Here is a 20,045-nt window from a genome sequence, read left to right as displayed (position 1 = left end):
TTCCTGATGGTTGGAAAACAAAAACAGATTAGTGCATGTCATCAAGAGACTGAAAATGTAATGTTAAATCCCACTCATTGAATATATCGCTTCTGTAAAATAGAGCAGGCTGTTAATATCCCTGAGACTCAGTGTTGCTATCCCAGGTGATTACTACTTGAGACAAGTGCATTGAGGAAGGATTGAGCAGATGAGAACTGCTGCCCATGTGATTAATATGTGAGGAAAGCATAAAATCACAGTAAAAATTAGATATTATTACTCATAGTAAAGAGAAAATTAATCATGTTTTTCAAGAAAAATATGGTACGAATTGAAGTTTCTGTTTGTATAAGAACATACTGTGAATTAGGAGAGATATGATTAACTCTCTTTAATGTATGATTCTGGAGAGCCTATACCATCTCTGGCACAGAGAAAATATCAAAAATAAAGATGAATATTAATCAGTGACTGTTTGCTTCACCACAGTCAGTGTGGCATCGACATATTTTCTGCTTTCCTGTCTGCACTTTTACCCCTTTCATTAATGATCCATCAAACTAGAAATGAGATAAAATAGCTTTTATGGAATATGTCATGAATATGGGCCAAATAATTCCATTTAACTGCAGTGGCAACTTAAAATTATTCAAACAATGTATCAGTGTTTCATGGGTACCAAAAGGAGAAAGACTTCCAAAGTGAGGCACTAGCCTAAATTTAAGCCTTGGGCTAAGACCTATTAATGTTTTCACATTACTGGATGTTCCAGTGAACAATAACAATTGTAATCATCATCAAACTCACCATTTCCTTAATATAGAAATCCTTCACGAAAAAGATCCCATAATATCCAAGTATTTACTTGTTCCCAAATTTAGATTATATGGTAAACATATTCTTGCAATGAAACTCACTGCATTTTTATTAAGTAGTATGAACAGAGGAAAGAGTAACAAAAGTTCAGAATATTGTAGCGTGACAATTATTCAGGCCTAATATGTTTATTTCTTGAGTTCCATCCCAGAGGATTGTCTCTTCTACTGGAGTCAAATGAAAATAATATTTTCAATGTAAAATGAAAATTTTTATCAAATTATTTTTGAAAGATTATTTTCACCTGGCCCTCAGGGATATTTGTACATATAAATAGTAAGAGGACTAAGTTGTTACTTCAGATAATATGTGAAGTTCACTACTACAAAACAAAATTACATATATATAACATATATTTCAGGAAGTCAGAAATTATACTCTGCCAAAAGCTTTGTTGGAAAATTTAATTTATGCATGTTCTGGAGAGAATAAAAAAATTGAAAGGATTGCACTAGTACTAAACATTCTAATTAAGTCATGGCTCACATCTCATACTGCCATTTATTATCTAATTCATTTCAGGTACCTGTGTGTACTGCACATATACAAAAGTAAGTTCACACACTGATGTAAAGCAGAATATTATTGGAACAATAGGAGTTATATACTATTTAGATGACCTTTAGGTATTTTTCGTGTAAGTCCTTAAGAAAAGGATTTTTGGGGTTGTTTTGGTGTTTTTTTTGTTTTGTTTTGTTTTTGGTACCGGTGATTGAACTCAGGTCCTTGCACTTGCACAGCAGGCAGACAAACCACTAAGCTAAATCCCCATCAAGAAAAGGTTTTATGGATGCAATAGTCAATACTGCTGATGTAAAGTAGAACATCTTCAGGGAAATATATGTTGAATACTACTTAGATGAGCTTTAGGTACTTTTCAGTTAAGTAAAGGCTTTATAGATAAAAATGATCAATACTAATAGGGAAACAATAATAAAAAACACTATCCACAAATTCGTGACAATAGTCACCCTCAGTGACATGCTGTGTGGAGAATAGAGTCATGCAGAGATATCAAGAACCAAAGGTTCACAGATTAAAGTTAAAATCAAAATCAAATTTTGAATCTGAAACAAATATCATACACTTTTTACATTGTAATATAGGTAGTATGCATCATTGATAGTAAAAACAGTTAAAGTTAATAAATTAAAACACCATGATCTAATGTCAGGAAATACATTTGGGCAGTTGTTCTCAACACTGATGTTGGAAAAAATCCACAAAGAAATTCACATGCAGGCATTTGGATCAAACTGGTTATGATTTTAGGCCAGATTATCTGTATAGTTCAAAATTTCGCAAGGTAAATACATTGATAAATGAAAGGGAAAACTTTATTCTATGCAATTATACAATCCTTAAAATATCCATAAAATAATTATATAAAGTAGATAATGGCACCATATTAAAACTGATGAAACAGATTTATTAATTCATTTTTTCTGGGCTTTACTGTTTTGTATTGTTTCCGAATTATATCATAGTGAGAACAGTCAAAATATGCACATGTTTTGGATCACATCTTGTATTTTTATGAATATTAACTGTCACGATTAATTGAATATGCAAATAATATGGTCTAAGCTTTTGTAAGAATTTTACTAATATTTGAATTATTGGAACATTGGACCTTGATTTTGATAGAACTATGGTGAAGTTGAGTGTTTCTTGATTTCCTTTATAATGATTTTTCTTAAAAAAGGAAAACTATTACTTATTTTTAATTTGTATTAAAATAGGCTTTATTTTAATGAGATCATCAACTTCTTGTTTCCAAGAAGGTCTTGTGATATTGCTCAGTCAAGAGTTCCTAAGATGGATGTGTTCAAGAGGAGGTGAGTAATATGCAATAAATAATAGAAGATTTATAAAACATTGGCTCAGTACAAGTGGAAAATTTTACCTAAGTTGTAGAACATGGGAAATTCTGTACTTGTGAATATGCAAGTATAAAACCCACAGAGTGTGCTGGATGCCTACTTCTTTATTTAATTTTTCCATACTTTTTTTCTTTTCAATAGGTGTTCAAACAATACAGATACCCAGAATCTAACAGCTGTGTGAGAATTCCATCTCACAAAACCCTCCAAGGATCCTGATCTCCAGCCCATCCTCTTTTTGATCTTCCTGTTCATGTACCTGGTTACAGTGCTTGGGAACCTGCTCATCATCCTGCCTGTCAGTTTAGAGTCTCAACTCCACACCCCCATGTACTTCTTCCTCTGCAACTTGTCTTTTACTGGCATCTGTTTCATCTCCACAATGCTTCCAAAGATGACTGTGGACATCCTGACTCACAAGAGTGTCATCTCCTTTGTGGGCTGCCTGACACAAATGTCTCTGCTTATTCTTTTTGCATGTATGGATTACATGCTTCTCACCTTGATGGTTTATGACAGGTTTGTGGCCATCTACCAACCCCTGCAGTATTCCTTCATTATGAACTTTCCCCTCTGTGTCTTCTTAGTTTTCACATCTCTTTTATTTAGCCTTATGGACTCACAATTGCATAATCTAATTATCTTAAAGTTCACTTATTTCTATGATGTTTGAATTTCCAGCTTCTGCTGTGAACCTACTCAAATTCTTAAGCTGGATTGTACTGAAAACTTTACCAAAAACATGATCACTTATTTTGCTGGTGACATAATTGGTTTTTACCCATCTCAGTAATGTTATTCTCTTATTATAAAATGATTTCCTCCATTCTGAGAGTCCCATCATCAAGTGGGAAGTATAAGGCTTTCTCCACCTGTGGGTCTCATCTGTCAGTTGTTTGTTTATTTTATGGAACAAGCATTGGGATGTACCTTGAATCCATTCTAGCACATTCTTCCTGAAAGAGCATGGTGTCTTCCATAATGTACACTATTGTGACTCCTATGCTGAATCCCTTCATCTATAGCCTGAAGAATAAGGACATTAAAAATGCCCTAAGAAAGCTATACAGCCAAAAATTCTAGAATCTGCATCTGAGGCAACCAAACAAAATTTACATGGAAAGAGGCATCAATTCTAAACATCTAGTCCTGCAAAGTTTACCTTCTGAACATTTTTAGTAGTTGATTACTCTAATTCCTCAGCATGTATCATATCAGAATGGTAGAAGATATGTTCATGAGACTAAAAGAATGGAGTGTGATTAAAATGAATATGCAATTTAAGTTTTAGAAAATAAGCATTTTTGGAGATGCATCATTGTGATGCAGATAAATGAAGATGTAATTAATGATACTGAAAAAATGGTTAAATGTTGTTATATATATTCACCACAATAAATAATGGTAATAAAAGATTTTTGTTAAAAAATACAAATCATGTGAATAGTACACATAAACTTCCGTTTGAATACATAAATATACCAAAACCATGTAGACATTCTTTTTCTGATCTTTTCCTTCCTCAATTAATATTAAGAATTTCTTAATGATTCAGATGAATAAAATATTTTAGTTAACAATGATTGCTGGGCATTGGTCCTTCAAGGTAATATAATAGTAAGTAATTAACCTATGTCTCTAGCTCTCCCGTGGCTCCATACCACTGACTGTGCTTCTTAGGATTTGCTGAGGAAGGCTTTTGATTGCCCAAGGAAACTCTTATTTGACATGGTATTCACTGAAATGCTAAGGATAGGGGCTGAGCCTTCATTGGACTCTTGGTGGAGAGAGACCCATTCATTCTTCATTTTCTTGTTCATGACACAGCCAAAATGCTGAGTAACCCAGTAAGTGCAAGTGAGACTAAGGATGGAGGAAAGACTGTCTGCTGCATTATTTCATCACCATGAAAACAAACATGACACCTCTAGTGGCCAAAGAGGACACCAATATGCAGGATTTCTGCTAAGAGTACCATGAAGTGTTGTTTCTTGGGGATTCCTATTGCAAGCTTATCCTTCACAAAAATTATTCGCTGTCCTGGGACCCTGGATCTACTTCCCATCAACATCAACTAGAAGAATGATCCCAGAAAATGTGTTTCTCTAATTTGTTATTTTAGGACACCTAACATTTAATTAATATGATTAAGGATATAAAAACAGCAAAATCATGACAGCAGGTACCAGTTTACAGAGCTTCCAACATACCAGGCTTTGTTCTCATCATTTACAGCTTGTTCCATTTCACATTCACAGTCTCACATTGTTGTTATTTTATAGATAAAGAAAGAACCTAGCAGTTTTTGTAGTTTCTGTTATGCTTTAGTTAGAAGAGAATGACACTTTATAAAAATTAATCTGTTTGAGGAATGACATAGGGCATTTTTACTGGAGAATCATAGCACAGATGTACGTTGTCAATGCAACCAGCCACTTCAAGTCCCTGTCACTGCAGGAAGCAACTTCTGCTTCACTGTGCTCTTCATGGTGGGGGTTTGGGAAGCTGACAGGGGAGAATGGGGGATGACACCTGTTGTGTCTACTATAGGAAGGATTTCTCTGGACTACAGGGAAAGATAAGAGAAACATGTACATGGTCATTTAGCACAAACCACTCTATGGTAATTCTTACATGATTATGGGTTAAGTAATTTCATCTCATGAAGGACATGATATTTCTATCACATTAGAGGAGACTGGGCCCTGGGATGGGAATGAGAAAAGTGAACATCTTTATTTTATGTCCCTCTTTGCTTCTTTATGCAGAATGTATGTAAATGTCCCCATCTCTTTGTGCTCTTATTCCCTGATGGAAATGGGGAGAACAATTCCCTTCTCCACAATGTATGTGTCATGTAGTCTAAGTGTGGAACTTTATAAACACTGGGGCACTGTGGTTTATTAAAAGAAACAATTCATTTATTAAAGATAAAGTAGATCTATTGAAAAATGCAACTGTCAAAGGGCAGTGGAGCCTGTGATGATGTAAAACTCTACAGTGTGTCTTAGTGAAGGGAAAGTAGTACTAAGATTTACCTGACTCTCAATTTTGCTTCTTTGGATTCATTTTCCTCTACTCAGGAAAATTCTTGGCCTCGATCTTTGAATAAATGAATGTTGGAGATGCTGCTACACAGAATTATAGGGCCATGTACTCATGATATAGACATGAAAAAGAAATTTTCTCTTGTCTCTAGGTCTACAGGACATTCCTGAAAATAATAAATTTGCAGAGAGGAAAACACTGAGTATTTTGAAGTCACAGTGATTATGGAAATATTCTGAGGTTAACACACAGCCCTAATTTTTATGCTTCTTCTGTGTTAAGATATAGACTCGGGTGAATCATTAATGAGAGTCAAGACACTTCAATTACAAAACATACATGTATATAAGAACAAAAATTAATGGTAGCATAACAGAAATAGAAAAACAGTAGAACAGGTCAGAAGATATTTTACATAAATTGTGTGAGGCTTAATCCTGTCAATATTGACAATAATATAAAGCTTATATTTACCTTCATTTTACATGTTGATTACAGATTATAATTAGAGCACCCAGTACATATTTACTCTTTATTCAATGCAGTTGTATAAACTAGAAATCAACTGAGGTCACAATGCTGAGTCTAGGTGATATTAAACCCTGCTCTGTGTCACTGAAAAAAATTAAATTGCTGCTTGGTTGGTCACTACACATTTTCATTTTTCCCACCCTTAGGAACAACGTAAGAGACACCTGAGGAATATCTTTAAACACTTTCCAGCTTCTTGAGTTGGAATGAAATCAAAGAACAATACATAATTTTCCTTTTCAGATTCTGTGTTCTTGGTCCTCTACCATTGTTCACCTGAGTGTTTATGAGGTGGGTATGTATAAAAGGAAGTGAATAACAGGAGAACATATAATGGAAGAGTTCTAGGGTAAACACTGCTCCACATTTTAGAACTCAAATCTGAATCCTGGAATGTGAATACTTTGAAGTCCAAATATGTTCAGAATGGTGGGGTACTCTTTTTTACAACCATCTTTCTATATCAAAAAAACATCAAAACAATACAGGACCACAGACTCTTATGAGTGTCTCAGAATTGTATCTTATGTGCCTTTTTGAGGATCAAGTATTGCAGCCCTTCCTATTTTTACTGTTTCTGTCTATATATCTGGTCATGAGACTTGGGAACACTCCTCACCCTGGTCATAGGATCTGGCTTCCAACTCTGCATCCCATGTTCCCTTTCCTGTCCAGCACTCCTCAGGTGACAACTGTTTCATTTTTACCATGGTTCTGACGATGACTGTGGACATCCAGGATCACTGTGGAGTCAGCTGCTCTGGGGGGTGGCTTGACACAGATACATGATGTCATCACTTTTGATTGTAGGAATCACATGCATGTGACCATGATGGTCTTTGGTTTGTGGCCATTTCTCGCCCCTTGCATTACCCTTTCAATGTGAACATTTATCTGAATTGAGTTTTAGTTTGAGTTCCTTTTTATTCACCTTTGGTATTCCAAGCTGTACAATTTATTCATCTTACAATTTCCCTATTTAAAAGATATGTAAATTGCTCATTCTTTGCTACACTTTCAAATTCCTTGATCTCAAATGACTTGCTTGACATCTCTGATAATTACCTAGTCTTGAGTTTTCTGGAGCCACATGTTTTTCTTTTTACACCATCTGTTACTCTTACTAAGAAATTGTTTTTTCAATTCTGAGATCCATCGTTGGGAATTTTAAAGCCTTCTTTAATGTAAAGAAAGGATTCACCTGTCTGATTTTGTTTATTTTATGTAACAGATGTTGAAGTACCTGCATTGTATTATTCCACAAATGGGATTATAATTTCATTACATTGTGGTCGTTCCTGTGCTGAGTCATTTCATCTCCAACTGAAGAAATATAATGCTAAAATGTCCTAAGTAGATGCTCCTGTAGGCCAGTCTAATTCAGTACATACGACATCCACTGAAATTAAGACTGGGAAAAATACCAAAATTCAATATAAAGACCCATAAATCCTGCCTCCTTGATCACATTATTTTCGCAGTTTAATGGTGTGAATTCAGCATCATGGTTCATGGTAGAATTACAGCTTCAAGGAATGTGTAGGGAAAGAGTATTGAGTTTTAAAATTGGATACAAATTTTCAGTTTGTGAACATCAAAAATATTCAAAGGGAAAAGGGAACTAGGGAGGAAGGGCAGGGGGAAGGAAAGAAGGGAAAGAAAAAATAAGAGGAAAAAACAGAAACAAAGTTTTCCAAATGGGGAGGGGGGGAGGGGTTGAAGGGAGGGAAGAGGAATAGGAAAAAATAAGAGCTAAGATATATCCAAATAGGTACAAATTCCCATGAATGAATGTAATCATATTGTATACCTAAAATGTGCCAATAAATTTAATGAATAAAAAATTCTGGATATTGATGATGGTGATGATTTTACAACATGTAATTTATTGCATGTCATTAATGGCACTGAAGTGTGTACTTAATATGGTTGAGGCAAGTTTCCATTGTGTATCTATTATCATAGAAAAATGGAAATAAGGAATACATGGATCTTTTTAAAAGGGTAGAAATGTAATAAGTGAATATAATACACAAGATTCCTTCTAACTATGATGGGACATCAAATACACTTGTGGATATTATTTTTCCTTTTGTCTCCTTTCTTCTTCAGTGTTACGAAGTTCTTAGAGATTGGATAACAGGTGCAAATTTGAATCATTATGAGCTCTGAGCATTGTACTTCATGATCATGTAATAATTAAAAATAAGCCTGTCCCTCCAGCACTTAATTTGATTATTGAAATATAGTTAGCTTCATATCTGTGCTTTCTATTCCATTGATGGATGCATCAGGATGCTCTTATCTGACTTTTTATTCATAGAAACTCTGAGAACTCAATGCTGTAACTCAATGCACACCAGGCTTGGAGGTCTGGTCTTGGGATCTGTACTCACTGGTCATGACACAACAGTAAAGTACCATAAACAGGTAATGGCAGAGGGAGCCCCTTGATATGTGAAAGACTCTTACTTCATCCAAAGAAAAAACATGACTGCTTTGATAGCCATATGGGGAGATTTTAATATTTGATGTTTGCACTACAAGAAGTGTGAAGTGTATGCTCTTAATTGTGGCATATGTACTGCAAAACTCATTTAAAATTTGCTTTCCACCCTCTTTGCTTCTACTACTCATAGATGCCTTGCTGACAACAGCAGAAGCTGGGCCCCTGTAAACTGTTTCCTAAGCAGTCTACAAGGATTGTTGAGGTAAGGATAAAAACAAACAGGTGGATGATAGTAACTATAATACCCCAAACTGTTATCATATCCTGTATCTTGCCTGGTGCACAAAAGCATAAACAATAAAATCTCTGACATTGTTGGAATTTGCACTGATTTATAAAAACAGCATAATCACTGTGGCTTCCACAGAACTGGTGCTTTCTTGACTGCATATTGTCTCATAGAACTAAAGATACACTTCATCAAAAGAAAAAAGAGGACTTGAATTGTCTTTTTATCATTATTACACTCTTTTTGAAATTCTTGTTCCTCTCTCTATATCATGCAAGTGAGAATTCCAAAAAACATATGTGAGGAGGATAGTTGTTTGAATTCCAGCAATTGATACATGAGCAATTTTTTCTATTAACCACATTTTATCCCATTAAAAATCAGTCCTAATCTACTATATAATCTGACATTTATGAATAATTTTACAAATATTTCTGACCAACAAAATGTCTTAACCGTCTCCCTGTCATGTACACCTGGGCCATATGAATCTATTAAACAACATCTAAAACAACAAAACTTCAGATATCATAAAAATAGATCATGATCATAAAAACAGAAAAAGATACATAAAGAGAATATGGAGACAAACTACAAGGGAATCAGCCTAAAGGATATTACATAATTTCACATTGTTTTAGTTCCAATGCCACTTAAAAATTGTATTCGTCAATAACCTTGCTTATTCCATAGTGATAGAATCCTTTATTTGAAAAAGACTGTAATGACTAAATATTTAATTTACAAACTTTACTTAGATGCATGTACATGGGTGTTTCTCTATTTCCACCATGGAGTATGATCTTATTGAGATGGAAAGATTGATATTCACTGTGAGTAGAGAGCAGGTTCATGATGGGGCACTGAAGATTTCCTTCTTTTTTTTTTTTTAGAGAAGACACCATCTTTATTATATTTTATTTATATATTAATTGGTACATTTTAGGTATACAATACATTTACATTTATCGTTGGGTGTTTGTACCTGAACATGATGTATCTTAGTTCTTATTTTTCCCCCATTACCTATGTGCCCTTCACCCCCACCACCCTTCCCTATTTACATAGACTTTGTTTCCTTCTTTTTCATTCTCATAATTTTTCGTTTCCCTTCTTCCCCCCTCCCCTCCCCTCCCACCACCCCTCCAGCTACTGAAGGTTTCATTCTAAGGCTCCCATCCCAAGGCATTTTCTTCTCTACTGGGGCCAAATGGAAATAATATTCCATACAAAAATTGGAATCTCATAGTCACTAATCAGGCAAGAATTGTTATTAGAACTACTTTACAGATATTTCAAAGTGTATTTGTTGAAAGAAATATAATATAGTAGAAGAGAACGAGTTTTTAATGGGAAAATGTGATTAATGTAAAATTGTTCATGCATGTATTAATTGTTGGAATTCAAACAATTATTTTACATCTATATTTTTGGAATTCTCACTTGCACAATACAGAGGGGAACATAAGAGTTTTGAAAAGATTGTAATAACAATAAAATAACAAGTCCAATCACACTCTCTTTTCTGTTAATATAGTGTGTCTGTTAAAAAATTTGCAGTAGCTGCATGTATTTCACAGAGAGACTTAAATGTCATTGTAAACTAGTATATTTAGGGGATGGTAGGTGTTGTGTGGTAGACTACTTAGATGAGCTTTAGGCTCATTTTAATAAGTTTTTCAGAAACCTCATCATGGATACGTAAATCAATACTGACATGGAAACTGAGAAAAAGCTACCCAACAAATTCCTTGCAGTAGTCACCTTTGGAGGACAAGTATACAGGAGAATGGAATCATGAAGAGATACTCAGACCTCAAATTTCATGGGTTTGTCACAACTGAGAAATGCCTTTGAAGGTTGATTGGCCTGAAGTGTGAATACATGCCTCTGTCTACTTGAATTCAAAATACACTCAGAGTCCTGGGTGCCAATTATTTGTTGCCTTCTCCCCACACTCCTTTCTACTTCCAAAAGTATCAAACCAATGTAGAACTACACAATGTAAAATGTGTGTCTCAGAATTCCAACTCAGAAACCTCTCAGAGGATACAGACCTACAGCTGTCCTGTGTTTACATTATCATCATCTTGGCTGTCAGCTCTGACTTCCTCCTCCACACCCCCATGTACTTTTTCCTCTCCAATCTGTCCTGGGATGACGCCTGTTTCATACCCATTGTGGTCCCAAAGATGACCATGGATCATTCCTATAACAGTAGGATCATGCTCTACATGTGGTACTTGATACAGATCCTATTTTTGTCTTTTCTGGAAGTATGGATAACCTGGTTCTGACTGCAAAGTCTTATGACAGGCACATGGTCATCTGTAACCCCTGAAGTGCACATCCATGAATCCTCCCCTCTTTGGCTTTGTTTTGTTGTGCATTTTACTTAGTCTTTTGGACTCTCTGCTGTACTGTTTTTTGCTACGTAATTTACCTACTTCAAGGATGTAGAATTATCCATTTGCTTCTGGGATCCTATACAAGTTCTTAATTCTTAATATTTTGACAACTACCCAATAACATGGTCATGTATTTCACTGGTCATATATATTTGGTTTATTTTTTTTCCTTCTTGGGTAGTTTTATCTTATTATTTCTTCCATCCTATGAATTCCATATTCGGGGGGAAGTATAAAACTTCTTTACCTGTAGGTCTCACATGTCAGTATTTTGCTCATTTTATGGAACATATATTTCTGTGTAGCTTGACTCAGATCTGTCACAATTTCCATAAAAGGTTTGGTGGCTTCAGTCACTACAACATGGTCACTACTATGCTGAATTCTTCATCTATAGCCTGAGAAACAAGAACATTAAACATTACCCCAAAAAGGCTTAAAACAGAACAGTCTAATTTCTAGCCTGAGACAAGGAGTTTAATGTAGGATCATATAAGATATCCAAAATATTAAGGACTCAAAGAGCAAAATAAAAGAGAAATGACAGAAAAGAGGGAAGTGGACTTTGTAGACATGGGAAGGAGACCTGGGAATGGCAAGAAAGGGAATGATTAGGAGGGGAAGGGGAATTAAAATCACTTAAAATATGACATATATATATATGTACCAATTCCCAAGATGAATATAACTTTTATATATTGGAAACATATATGAAAAAAGTTAAAAAAGCTAAATGTATAGAGCTCTAAATTCTGAATCCTCACTCACTTTATTTTGAAGCATAATGGCTTGAAAATTCTCATCATATTTGATACAATTGTGGTAGCCAGTGTTGAGGGTGAGAAAAAATGGGAATGTTTTTAATAATGGGTAGACAGTTTCAGTTGGGAAGATGAAAAATTTCTGAATATGAATGTTTGTGATGAATATACCACAGTACAAATGTAAATAAGGCACTGAATTATAAACTTTCCTTTAGAATTTATATATGGCACAATAAACATTTAAATGAAATCCAAATTAATTATTAAGAAACAGAAATGCAAGAAATATGTAGTAGTTGTAAGTTTTGTTCTGAATAGAGTCCTCAAACATTTGTGGACATCCATTTTCTCTTCTCCTTCCTAATTAACATTAGATTGTCCTTAGAGTTTGTTACAAAGTGGACCAATTTGGCTAATTATGACCTGAGTGCATTGAGCCTCCAAGGTCATATAGTCAGTAATGAGCCCAGGCCTGCAGTCCTTCAGTTCAATATCTCTGCTAAAGTTTGTTTCATGGGCATGACTCTTTGGTTTTTTACACCAAGAATCTTTTCTCTGAGATGCATGCATATCAGTCCTGAGGACAGCGCCTACATCCATGATCATGACCAACCCCAGCCACAATGCAGATCAGTAAGTGCTGAGGGAAATGAAGGGTTGAGGAAGGACTGCCAGAGGATTTGTTTCCTCTTAGTGAGAACAAACATGTGGTTTGAGTAGGATAATGGGAAGACAAAAAGTGAAAATTTAAGACTTGAGAACTATGAAGTCTATGATTTTAGATGTAGTGAGGGTTACTGTAATCTTATATGAATTTTGTTTTCTTCTCAGAGTGGTTCTACTTCCTACAAATATCTCACCAGATATAACCCAAAATAGGTCACACATAACCATTTCCTAGCTGTTCATGTGTTGTGCCCAGATCGCGAAGTCCCCAAAGACCACCAAGGAGCCGATTCCGATATAAACACATGAGGGTCGTTTATTCAAGCTCGAGCTGGGGCACTCAACCATCACCAACACAGCGGATCAGGATTGAGAGCCCCGAATTCCAAATCAGCAGGGTTTTTATTGTGGCTACCACAAGGTTTGGGGATGTTCCATTTAGCAGTTACATGATTGGTTTATATTTAGCAAGCATGGGGGGTTGAGGGGTGGCTACATGTAGAGTTTATGGGAAAAAGGAACAATCAGCACATTGACAGAATGTTCTATAGATAATGGGCCCGGGGGCATCTGTTTTCTGGGCAGACAGAGGATTGAGTTAGGAGCTGTGTCTCTTTTTCTTATCTGTTGTCCCACAGCAAGGACATTTTATCATTAGTTTATGGGCACAAAGGAGAGGAGGGGAATAGTTGACTTCAGTGAAGTGGAATTTATGTCAAGGCCACTTTACTGTCTTATATTTAAGATGGAGTCAAACTTTAAAATGGAGTTAGTTAGGTCTCACACATGAACTTGATAATACAGATGATAATTAAAATGAAAAAACTATCCATAATGTGTAATCTGTTATTTAGATAATCCTGAGGGTCTGGTGCTGAGATCAGTGTTCTTTGTAGACTGAATAAATTTAGCTTCCAGTTGAAAAATGCTTCATTATAAGTTTTTATAGAAAAGTCAAAGGTACCATGATTATTTAATGTGTGCTATCTGATTAGAGACATAGAGCACCTGTATGTTGCCTTCAAAACTCAGATAGTCATTTCTCATCCCTGTCACCCTGAGATGAGATTTCTTGCTCCACGTGCTCTTTATTTTTTAGGGGATTTCTTGTAGATGACATTGCAGACTAGTTGGTGAGAACTGCTGCAAAGAGAGAAGAAAGATTGTTATCATAGAAAAAGATCACAGATAGAAGGCACACATTCACTCAGCAAATCCTTCTGCCTTTTTTTCCTTTCTAGTGTATCCCTGCAGCTGCCCACATTCTTCTGCATTTATGTAATTGGCCCATTCAATTGAAAATGATACTTATGATCAGGTCTTGATTTTGTTACTATTCAGAAAAGAAGAAAGAGATAAAAGTACGCATACCTGTCCACACCTCTCCTTAAACTTACTTACGGTTGGGAAACAATGAAAACTGATTCATGTGTGGTACCCAAGAACTGATGATGTAATTTTAAATCTTGTTTGCTGATGTAGACATATCATTTCTCTAAAATGAAGCTGGTTGTTGGTATCTCTGAGATTTAGCATTGACAGCTGAGGTGATTATTAGTTGATACAACTGCACTGAGGAAATATTAAACATAATGAGTGGTGTTTTGTGTTAATATGTGGTAAAGTTATAAAATCAGAGGAAAAATTTAGATATTATTATTCATAGTAATGAGAAAATTAATCAGTGGTTCACAATACTTTATCATAGCCTGGTGGCCTCAACATATTTGATGTTTTCCTGTCTGCAGCTTCATCCCTTTCATTAATGTCCTACTGAAGTAGAGATAAGGTAAAGTAGCTGTTTGGGTCTATGTCATGGGCATGAGCCCTATAATTGCATTAAATTGTGCTGAACACTTAAAATTATTTGGCGATCATGGCTGAAAATTTCACGGGTATCAAAAGAGAAAATGTGCATCAAGTGAAGGTGCTACCCTAAAGACTTGAGTTAAAACCCATTAATACTTTCACATTATTCCATAGCTCCAATGCCCTTCAACAATGGCATTCACTATAAAACTCTCCATATGTATTTTTAATTTATTTTTTTGAGACAGGATCTCCCTAGGCTGGCCTTGAATTCACTATGTAGCCCAGGCAGGTCTATAACTCATGGCAATCCTCCTGTCTCAGGCTCCGAAGTTCTGGGATTATAGGGGTATGCTACCACACCTGGCAAAACTCATTATATAATTAATGTAGGAACCTTCTATTGGAATATCATCCACAATGAGCAAATATTTATTAGCTTCCAAAAGTATCTTATATACAACAAGTGTTGTGGCAATAGAGATTATTGTATTGACATTAAACAGTATGAACACAGAGAGAAGGAGAGTCACAGACATCTAACATATTGTAGCATTTCAACTATTCAGGACAAAAAACATGATTATTTCATGACTCCCAGGCACTGTCTTAAAAAAAAGTTAAATGAAAATAATATTCTCAATGCTAAATGAAATGTTTGTAGAATCATTTTGGAAAGATTATTTCCATATGAACCTCTGAGATATTTTTGATTATAGATATATTATATATAGAATATATACTTATATAACAATATATTACAGTTAATAATGACTGATTTTTAAATGAGATAGCAAGTTAATGGCAAAATTGAGTATATATCAATTGCAAGAAGTCAAAGAACTATATTCTACACATATTTTCAGGGAGATATTCACTCATGTATGCTATGGAGAGGAGCAGAAAATCATTGAAATGCTTGTCCTCACAATAAGCTCACAGATTAAATCACAGCTCTCTCTGAGGTAATGCAATTTATCACCTAAATCATTTAAGGTAGTTGTATTTACTTCACAAAGAAAAATAAATTTCCATGTTGTTATAAAGTAGAACATTTCAGAGATATTAAGTGCTATACACTACCTAGATGCATTTTAGGTACTTTTCAGGTAGTCTTTAGAGAAGGCTTTATGGATACAGTAATCAACAGAGATGTAGAAGCAATGACAGGAATATCTATCCCCAAGTAACTAACAATAGTTGCTCATGGGAACAAGGTGTGTGGAAGAATAGAGTCATGCCAAGATATCAAGAACAAAAGACTCACAGATTATAATTCAAATAAATGTCAAATATTAAATCTAAAATAAATATAAAATTTTACATTAAAATGTACATAGTGTGCATTAATATTAATGAAACAGTTAATATGAAGATATTAAAGAACCATGCTCTAAATGCCAGGAAATTTATGCCTGCAGTTGTTTTAAATCCTATTGTAAGAAAGAACCAAAAAATCTTCACATGCAAATATTCTAATTAAACTGGTTTTTCTTTTAGACCAGGGTGTCTGGACATTTTAATATTTCATGAAGAAGGGCCAGGGATTTAGCTCAGGGGTAACTCCGCCTGCTTGAAAGTGCAAGGAGCTGAGTTCAATCCCTGATACACGCCCCCCCAAAAATTCATGAAGTGAATATTGAGAAATGGGATAGAAAACTTCTATTCTGTGCAATAAAAGGATTTTTGAAGGTTTTCATAAAATAGTTGTTTAAAGTAGGTAATTATTGTCACCATATTACAACTGACGAAACTACCAGATTACCTTATTTTCTGAGCTTTCCTGGTTTTCATCACTTCCACTTGCTTTTGATCACATATTGAACATTTTATAAATACGAACTGTCAATAGTCAGTGATGAAATGATAGAGTCCAAGCTCTTTTAGAGGTCTTATTAAAATTCTGAGTATCAGAATATTGGGCTCTGGTTTTGATAGAAATACCATAATTAGGATACTTCTTAATTTCCTTCAGAATGATTTTTCCTAAAGAAAAAAGCTATTACTTATTCTCAGCTTTTATTAAAAGAATAGGCTATAGTCTATTGTGATCATAAACTTTTTGTCTCCAATATTCTTGGTCTTCTAACATTGCTCAGTGGACTGTGTAAAAAACAGGTGAATAATAATAACATGAATTATGTAAGATTTATTTTAAAAATTTAAGTTTAGTAGAACTCAGATATATTAACAAAGTTATATGGAATACAAGAATAAATTGTTGTGACTATGTGAGTACAAAATATATACAGAGTGCTGAGTATATATATTTTTTTGCATTTTTTTCTGTATTATTCTCTTTCACAAGGTGTCCAGACAATATAGATGCGCAGAATCTAACAGCTGTGTTAGAATTCCATCTCATGAAAATCTCAGAGGATCCAGACCTGCAGCCCATCATCTTTGGACTCTTCCTATCCATGTACCTGATCACAGTGCTTGGGAACCTGCTCATCATCCTGGCCATCTGCTCTGCCTCCCACCTCCACATCCCCATGTACTTCTTCCTTTCCAATCTGTCCTTTGTGGATATCTGTTTCACCTCCACCACTGTCCCAAAGATGATTGTGGGCATCCTAACTCAGAGCAGATTCATCTCTTATGTGGGCTGTCTGACACAGATGTCTCTGCTTATTATTTTTGGATGTATGGATGACATGCTTCTGACTATGATGGCCTATGATAGGTTTGTGGCCATCTGTCACCCCTTGCATTACCCAGTCATTATGAGCCCTCACATATGTATCCTTCTAGTTTTTGCCTGTGTTTTTCTAAGCCTTTTGGACTTACAGCTGCATACTTTGATTGTCTTGAAGTTCATTTACTTCAAGGATGTTTCAATTTCCAACTTCTGCTGTGAACCTGCTCAAATCCTTAATCTAGATTTAGTGAAAACTTCACCAAAAACATAATTACATATTTTGTTGGTGCCATATTTGGATTTTTTCCTATCTTGATAATACTATTCTCTTATTATAAAATCACTTCCTCTATTTTGAGAGTTCTGTCATCAGGAGGGAAGTATAAAGCCTTCTCCACCTGTGGGTCCCACCTGTCAGTTGTTTGCTTATTTTATGGCCCAAGCATTGGGATTTACCTTGGATCGGCCATAGTGCACTCTCCTCAAAAGAGTTTGGTTTCCTCAGTGATGTACACAGTTGTGACTCCTATGCTGAATCCTTTCATCTATAGCTTGAGGAACAGGGACATTAAAGATGCCCTGAGGAAACTTCATAGAAGAAAAGTCTAATAGCAGAACTTTATGCCTCCCATAGAATATAGGTAGAAAAAGCATCAGTCTTAAGTATATAGTCTTTTAAGTTCTGCCTCCTAGTCACCTTATATTTATAGTTTGAGGGTTTTAATTTCTCATTATAGTAAATAGAATGGCATTTTAAAGTTGTGTGAATCAGGAAGTACATAGACTCCTTAAAATGAGTACTGGGACTGGGGATGTTGCTCAGTGGCACTGGGCCCGCCTGGCAAATGCAAGGCTCTGAGTTCAATCCCTGGTACAAAAAAAAAATGAGTACTAAGTTTCAGTTGGGGGCTTGAAAGTATTTAGATATGGATATGAATACCATTAAACTACTGAATCATGCAACAAAAATAATTCTGTTAACTTTTGTTATTTATATTTTACCACAATAAATAATGAAGATAAAAAGTAGATTTTTTTTTTTTAAAGAAGGAAACAAAAAACTAAGTGAATGTCACATAGGAGATTCCTCTTAAATAGAGCAAGAGATGAAAAACAGAGATGGCATCCACTCTGTTTTCATCTTGTTCTTCCTCCATTAATATTAAGAAGTTCTTAACAATTTGGATAATATGGAAATGCTTTGGCTATGAGCTCTGTGCATCAATCTTTCAAATTAATATAAAACAATCAGCCTATGTCCACAGCTTTTTCATTTTTAGGACCAATCTACTGTTATCTATATCTGTGTCTTCCCCTCTTAAAATTGTGTTCTTAAGAAGGTATCTATCTGACATCATATTGATATAGAGCATAGGATCTATCAATGATATAGGACCTCCAAAATAATCCAAATAGCATAAAAGAAATATTATAACTCTCCATTTGTGAGATATGTAAAATGCTGAGTTTGTGTTCTTAAAATCGGAGAATGAATTCTAGGAATAATGAGGTTAACAGTGGGAATAATTTATTGCAACAAAGATAGCTTCTAAGAGAGACAGAATGAGGACCTAAAAGTGGGCTTTCCACCGACCCTGTTTCTCAAAAGTGCTTTATCAAGCAAAGCCATGAGGTGAGGTGGGTTCAAAGTGGAACAAAACTATAGTCAAGCAATCAGATCCAATTGGAAAATCACAAGGTGAGTATGTGGTGAGAAAAAACTATGATCAACCAATAACATTATAAGTGTAGTTGCTTAGGTAATATTGATTAATTGGGGATCAAATGGAGAACAGTCATATAGCAAGCATGCATGGAATGAATAATGATTTTCTGGAAAGGAAATGCCCTGGGGGGATTGGTCCCCAGTTGAGGTGATTGATGACTATAGAATATCAATCACTGCTGTTCATCACTAGGGGAAGTATGTGGGTGTAGTATTTCTTCATTTTTGAATCCTGACCTTTTAGCAAATGTGCCTCAGTTGTCTTCTGTGCTTAGGTGTGGGCCTGGCCTAACTGCCTTATAATATTTTCTAACTAGCTTAGCTATCTACAATAATATTTCTATCAATCTCATAGGTAGACCCTGAGCCTTCATTGGACAACTTGTAGTGGGGGAAACACATCAGTTATTCATTTTCTTGTTCATGACCCAGTAGAGATACAAATTATCCCAGTAAGCACAGGGCAGTGTTTTCCCCAAATTTCTATGAGCTACATGTTATATGTTGCTTATTTCATTCATTCTGCATGATCTTCTCTAAGCTGTATGCTTTCACAATATTACTGTCTTACAGAAAAGGAATGAGGACATCATTTCTATGTAGTATATACCAGGTTGGTAGATTGAACACAGTGAAGCCTTGTTTGAATTGATCTGGTTACCGACATGGGACATTTTGGCTGTTGAATCATAGCTCATGGTGCTAACGAGGCAGTCAGCCACTCCACAGCCCTGTCACTGCTGGAAAATATGTCTTGCTCACTGTGCCTCACTTTGGGAGTTTTGGTATTTGGTAGTGGGTAGCAGAGGATGGCAGATGCTCCATGTACCACAACAAAGGTAGATGTGAATCACAGGAAAAGATCACAGAAGTGCATACATGGTAATGTTGGATAGACTACTCCAATATATTTTCACAGTTGACTATATCTTTTCCCATTCTTGTATCTTCCAACTCAATCTCAAAATAAGAA

The 20,045-nt window shown here is 35.2% G+C and overlaps 1 protein-coding gene and 2 pseudogenes across 5 annotated transcripts in view; 2 read left to right on the top strand and 1 right to left on the bottom strand.

The window, feature by feature from the left end:
* LOC147820571 (olfactory receptor 7D4-like) overlaps positions 1 to 20,045 on the bottom strand; it is a 192,775-nt gene that overhangs the window by 15,578 nt on the left and 157,152 nt on the right. The window contains exons 3-5 of one of the 5 annotated variants that reach the window (XM_087204030.1): positions 14,294 to 14,463; positions 13,905 to 14,039; positions 11,714 to 11,864 (exon numbers count right to left, since the gene is read on the bottom strand). The gene's annotated coding sequence lies outside the window, so the exon portion shown is untranslated. Of the gene's footprint in view, positions 1 to 11,713; positions 11,865 to 13,904; positions 14,464 to 20,045 lie in introns of all 5 variants that reach the window. The other 4 variants (XM_087204032.1, XM_087204029.1, XM_087204033.1 and 1 more) reach the window with 4 other exon arrangements.
* On the top strand, positions 2,681 to 7,177 carry LOC110347532 (olfactory receptor 7E178-like; annotated as a pseudogene).
* Positions 17,069 to 17,955, top strand: LOC147820577 (olfactory receptor 7E24-like; annotated as a pseudogene).

The sequence above is a fragment of the Heterocephalus glaber genome, unplaced genomic scaffold (genome assembly GCF_053883595.1).
Source record: "Heterocephalus glaber isolate CG9 unplaced genomic scaffold, H.glaber_assembly_v1.0 deba00001845, whole genome shotgun sequence".
NCBI lineage: Eukaryota > Metazoa > Chordata > Mammalia > Rodentia > Bathyergidae > Heterocephalus > Heterocephalus glaber.
This window is presented reverse-complemented; position numbering and strand designations above follow the sequence as displayed.